We start from the raw sequence: 6291 nt of genomic DNA on the forward strand, positions 1-6291 counted from the left end.
AATGGGGAAACAGTAGAAACAGTGTCAGACTTTATTTTTGGGGGCTCCAAAATCACTGCTGATGGTGACTGCAGCCATGAAATTAAAAGACGCTTAGTCCTTGGAAGAAAAGTTATGACCAACCTAGATAGTATATTCAAAAGCAGAGACATTACTTTGCCAACTAAGGTCCACCTAGTCAAGGCTATGGTTTTTCCTGTGGTCATGTATGGATGTGAGAGTTGGGCTGTGAAGAAGGCTGAGCACCGAAGAATTGATGCATTTGAACTGTGGTGTTGGAGAAGACTCTTGAAGGTCCCTTGGACTGCTAGGAGATCCAACCAGTCCATTCTGAAGGAGATCAGCCCTGGGATTTCTTTGGAAGGAATGATGAAGCTCCAGTACTTTGGATACCTCATGAGAAGAGTTGACTCATTGGAAAAGACTCTGATGCTGGGAGAGATTGGGGGCAGGAGGAGAAGGGGACAACCCGGGATGAGATGGCTGGATGGCATCACGGACTCGATGGACGTGAGTCTGAGTGAACTCCGGGAGTTGGTGATGGACAGGGAGGCCTGGCGTGCTGCGATTCATGGGGTCGCAAAGAATCGGACATGACTGAGCGACTGAACTGAACTGATGTGAGAGTTGGACCATAGAGAAGGCTGAGCACTGAAGAATTGATGCTTTTGAACTATGTGTTGGAGAAGACTCTTGAGAGTGCCTTGAACTTCAAGGAGACCAAACCAGTCAATGCTAAAGGAAATTAATCCTGAAAATTCATTTGAAGGACAGATGCTAAAGCTGAAGGTCCAATCCTTTGGCTACCTAATGTGAAGAGTCAACTCACTGGAAAAGACCCTGATGCTGGGAAAGATTGAAGACAGGAGAAGAGGGCAATAGAGGATGAGATGGCTAGATAGTATGACTGATTCAATGGACATAAATTTGAGCAAACTCCTGAAGATAGTGAAGGACAGGGAACCTGGCTTGCGTGCTGCAGTCCATGGAATCACAGAGTCAGACATGATTTAGTGAGTGAACAACAACAGCAGAGCTACACTGCTTTCTTCGCCTTTGCAGGAATTGATAAAAACATCAAATGTGTGGGTAAAGGTGGCACAAAGAATATGTCTTTATATAATAGCTCCAAATGAGGAAAATGGCAACATTCCAAGCTATGAAAAATGAACGTCTTTATATTTAATTTAAACTCCTGCTGCTAAGTTGCTTCAGTAATGTCCGACTCTTTGCACCCCTGTGGACTGTGGCCCACCAGGTTCTTCTGTCCATGGGATACTTCAGGCAAGAATTCTAGAGTGGGTTGCCATGCCCTTCTCTGGAGGATCTTCGCGACGATGGAACTCGCCTCTCTTATGTCTCCTGCGTAGGCAGGCAGGTTCTTGACTGCTAGTGCCACCTGCAAAGCCGCAAAAAAAAAAAAAAAAAAAAAAAAGGCACACCTTCCCTGACCGGGAATCGAACCCGGGCCGCGGCGGTGAAAGCGCCGAATCCTTGCCACTAGACCACCAGGGAACTTCACGACAAACAGGAATTAATTTTAAAGGTGTATGTAAAGGGGTTAATAAATACCAATACAAACAATGGATGGAACCTCACCGTTGAAAGGAACCCGGAGGGCAACGATGAAATGACTGTTCTTTCGATCCTGGTTTCCAAGTGACCTACCTGTTTCCTCCAGAGCCAACATTCTTTTGTGAAGATCAGCGATAATCATGTCTTAGGTTAGCCTGTTGAGAAGATATAGGTAACAAGGAGGGTAAAGGAGTCCTAGTTTCAAATTTTCAAGAAAGAATGTACAAAGCAGAAATAACCGCAAATCCTTAGATTACGTCCTAAAATGGAGGGGAGGGGCGTCCCTGGGTGGGCTCGAACCACCAACCTTTCGGTTAACAGCCGAACGCGCTAACCGATTGCGCCACAGAGACTCTGGGACAACCGCGTTTGTCTCCTACCTCCCCCACAACTTCATCCGGCAGAAAGCAAGCACGCCTTCCACTCTAGGGGGAGCTCCCTCCTTTTAGCAGAACAATAGTACCCGTTCTGAAGCTTCTGAAAACCGGAGGAGCCAGTGGGGAAGCCGGAAGTTGGGCATTTCGAAGGTAGAAGTCCAGCCGAACGTCCCCGCCGCGCCTGGCTCCCCACCCGCGGCAGATGCAGCGCCCCGGAGACGCCCCGGGCCTGAGCCGAGGAGGGCCCGAGGGAAGCTGACGCCCGGTGGGCTCAGCAGTGGTTCTTTCGGTTCTTTTCTCCGCCTTCATCTGACCTCCTGAGCCGTTGGCGCTGCCCTCCCTCCGCGAGGTTGCGGTCGGTGGGCGTGAGCCGGAAGGAGGCTTTGGGGAGGATCGGTCAAATCGGGAAATGTAACGAGGAGGAGAGGCAAGGTCAAAGCAAAGATACTTCCCAGGATACCTGTTTTGAGGCGCGGGCTGAAAGAGATGAAAATTGCATCAGAACGGGAAAAGAATAACGGAAGGAAGACGTGACGGAAACGCAGGAGTACTTGACGGTTGTTCAACGAAACAGCTATACTAAAATGTAGGAGCTCAAAGACGCAGTTTATTGCTAGCACGGTGGCGCGCCGTGATCGTATAGTGGTTAGTACTCTGCGTTGTGGCCGCAGCAACCTCGGTTCGAATCCGAGTCACGGCAGTGTTCTTTCTTTTGCATTGTATCTATAACAACTCTTTAGTCACCAAACGAAGTAAGGTCAGGAGAACTGAAGTCAACCCAATGGTGCTCTAGGCTGAAGCACTCTGGACTTGATCCAGGTCTCACCATTTACTAGAAAATATCTAAAGATCAGTTTCAAACTCTAAATGAGTCTTGTGTGTAGCTTCCACAAAAGAAATTGTGTACTCAGACAAGAATCTTTGTGTGTGTATAGAAATATTTCTCGGAGAAGGCAATGGCAACCCACTCCAGTACTCTTGCCTGGAAAATCCCATGGACTGGAGAGCCTGGTAGGCTGCAGTCCATGGGGTCACGAAGAGTCGGACACGACTGAGCAACTTCACTTTCACTTTTCACTTTCATGCACTGGAGAAGGAAATGGCAACCCACTCCAGTGCTCTTGCCTGGAGAATCCCAGGGACGCCGGAGCCTAGCGGGCTGCCGTCTATGGGGTCGCGACACGACTGAAGCGACTTAGCAGCAGCAGAAATATTTCAAACAGCAGTGAGGCTTTTTTACACAAAACGAAATAGAATTTAAATAAAGAATTTATAATATACTCCAATCCAGTCATTGTCTTCACTGGATTCTCTGACATCTTACCCACAATTTTTATCCTAAAAGGAAATTATTAAAAGGTGTTCACAGAACAAAATACACAAAACAATAAAGGGCAGTTATTAGAATATTGCCATGTGTAATCATTACCAGAATCACGACAGAGAAATTTTTTTTGTCATTCAAGCGTGCCCCTTTGATACACTTACCAGATAATGCCCACCCATCCCGTACTACTTTAAACAATTCTAATGTCAACTATCGCAAATCAGGTTTTGTCCTTTCTTCAAGTTCAAGTGAATGTGTGTACAGTTTTCTATCTAGCTATTATCAACCAACATTATGTTATATATATATACACATGTATGTATATATCTGTGTGTATTTGCGTTTCTCACACCTTAATTTGATACTAATGATAGCCATTACACTAATGTAAAACTACTTCGTATATGATGAACACTGGGGTGATCTCAAGCTACAGTATCGGGAAAGGCTAATATGAATACCTTTCTATTATAACTTTCTTGTGTAACTTCACAAGTTATCTGAGAATAAATGTCTATTAAAGATAACGGAGCCAAGGACAAAAAATTGTTCAGGAAAGCAACACCAGCGACCTTCTATGCTGGAGTGAGGGAGTGGAAGGGAACAGTGAGGCAAGTCAGAGGAAAGTGGAATTTTTACTGCCAATGAAGGGCGTAGCATCGTCAATCTTTTCTCCACTCTCCAAGGTTCACTGAAGGAAGAATGGCCCATGGAATCATCATTCCAAAGTGGTTTAGTGCACAGTCTGGGCTCTACAAGAGCATTCTCTGGGCATCTCTTCTGTAAGAGTGGATCTACGGATTTCTTGCTGTTCCCTAAGAAGCAGTGGGAGAGACACCAGCCTGGTCAAGCCCCTGGGCTGTGCCACCCAAGCCTTCAACGAGGAGCATCATTCTGGGCCCTCGTGTCAGCCAAGAGAACCAACAAAGCAAGAGGTTGCCTCCAGCCACTGCAAGTTCTCTGTCCTCCTGTTGTTAGAAAACATTGATCCAACTCCTTCCCTAAGCACTAGAGGTGTGTTGGGACATTTTGTTTGTTGGGAGATTTCTGCTTGTTGGGAAACATGGCTTACACTCCCCAAGAACACAGCTGGTGTGGAGAAGGGAAAGGGAGAAGGGAAAGCCATATGAGGGCGTTAGAACTGGCTAGGCCTGGAAGGGAAAGTGCCCCTTGGTCCGGAGAGCCTCTGGCCTCCTTGTTCCTGGAAGGGGTGCCTCCACTGCCCCCACCTGACCCCCATTTGGCCTCAGAGGTATGAGGACTCTGGGCCACATTTCTCGTCTTTCCACAACCCCTGAGGTGTGGCTTCTCTCTTGCTGGTGCCTGCCAGCCAGCCCTCAAGGGCTCCCCAGGCAAGTGCCAAGTCCAATGGGTGGGGAACCCACGTGCCCACAGACAGCACAGTCAGGAGGCTTGGCAAATGAAGTAGGACCCATCTATACACGTTGGTCATGAAACAGGAGGGCCATGAAAATGCAGGTGCTTACCCTAATTCCCAGGCAGTTGAGTACACGGAGTGGTGTGGCTCTTGCCCTGGGTCAGCATAGCACAAAGAAGCATTATGGAAGAGGTGTCATCTGCCATGGACCAAGGGATATCAGGAGAGAGTGGCAACTCAAACCCCTCACTAGCACCACGTCCCTCCCACAGGTGGGGAAATCACAGCCATCATCTTTCACAAGTGCAACAGACAAGGCTTACATGCTGGGAAAACACTTTCAAGACCATGGCATCTCTCTTGCAAGGTAACTAGGGGCACAAAACCTGTAGGCACAGTGCAGCCCCTGACCCCTCCAGGGTTCACTTGGGGGTCACAACCCTCCTCTCCACCTGCTCTTCGCTATTCTTCTAAACTGCTTTCCCCAAACAAATTCAAGAGAATGCCCTCCAAATCTCTCCCACCCACCCCCACACCCTCTCCCACACACAGGAGAACCCATAGCCCATCCACCAGAAGGATGGACCCACAGCCTCAGTGCTGTCTCACGTACTCCACCTGTTGCTTCTGCATCCTTGGTCTACATCATCCCCCCTTCCCCTCTCCCTGGCTCTCCTCTTGCCCTACAGTGGAAGCAACATTTGTCCCAACAGGTCTTCAGCTTGAGCGTCCAAGGGAGACAGGAAAACATCCTCTCTGCAGGGCAGAGACCATGGGAAGTTGAATTAAGAGCAATTGGAGAAGTTACCTAGATCACCATCCTTTTGGTATTCTGGCATCGATCTTTATACCCAGCTTCTGATTATGATGCTGATAATAGTTTTGCATTTGTGGTAGTGAGATGAATTGAAAAGTCAAATTACTCAGGGAAATCAATATAAATTAAATGAAAGAGAATATTTTATGCCGGGAGTCATCATGAGGAATCCCGCCCGTGGCAAAGGTCATGAGGAAGGAGGCTCGGCATACGCAAAGGCAGGATGGAGCCTCAGGGGTCCTCCTGGAGATTCTCGAGCATCTACCCCCAAAACCAGAGTCTGCCTATCTTACTGCTTTATACTTTCACTTATACTTCTGACATTACGGGGGGCTGTCCCTCACCACTTCTCTCTGAGAAGGGGTTAACTTACAGCTCCAGTTAATAAATCTCCTGGGTGTGACAAGAGTGTTTCAATCCACAAACTCCTCTGAAGGTTCTCTAGCTTGCCTGACAGGCTTGTCCGGCCACATGTGATTGTTCACAGCCTCCCAACCGTGAGAGGCATGAGATGCTTTAAACTTTCTAAATACAGATTCTTTTGAGAGGTTAGAAAATTATTAGTATAGTATTACTGGGTTGGTTAGAAATTATACTGGTGGAGGTTTTTCATTGTTGAGCCAATATTCTCTGCTAAGTCTCCATATCCCCTGCCCTTATTACATTAATGAATATAACTAGCGTATGGGAGAAATAAGTATTAACCTTGATATTAATCATGTTAAACCTTAGGCTAAGTAAATTCTTTTCTTAATTATAACCCACTGCATCTTTGCCCTGTAGGAATGCAACTTTATCTGGTGCCTTCGGAGGATGG

The 6291-nt window shown here is 47.2% G+C and overlaps 3 non-coding genes across 3 annotated transcripts; 1 reads left to right on the plus strand and 2 right to left on the minus strand.

Moving 5' to 3' along the window:
* Window positions 1-1443: 1443 nt before the first annotated feature.
* TRNAE-UUC lies at window positions 1444-1515 on the minus strand. The gene has a single exon. It is a non-coding gene; the product is annotated as a tRNA-Glu (tRNA).
* Window positions 1516-1854: 339 nt separating this feature from the next.
* TRNAN-GUU lies at window positions 1855-1928 on the minus strand. The gene has a single exon. It is a non-coding gene; the product is annotated as a tRNA-Asn (tRNA).
* Window positions 1929-2580: 652 nt separating this feature from the next.
* TRNAH-GUG lies at window positions 2581-2652 on the plus strand. The gene has a single exon. It is a non-coding gene; the product is annotated as a tRNA-His (tRNA).
* Window positions 2653-6291: the final 3639 nt, after the last annotated feature.

This window comes from Oryx dammah, unplaced genomic scaffold (assembly GCF_014754425.2).
Source record: "Oryx dammah isolate SB20612 unplaced genomic scaffold, SCBI_Odam_1.1 HiC_scaffold_28, whole genome shotgun sequence".
Lineage (NCBI taxonomy): Eukaryota > Metazoa > Chordata > Mammalia > Artiodactyla > Bovidae > Oryx > Oryx dammah.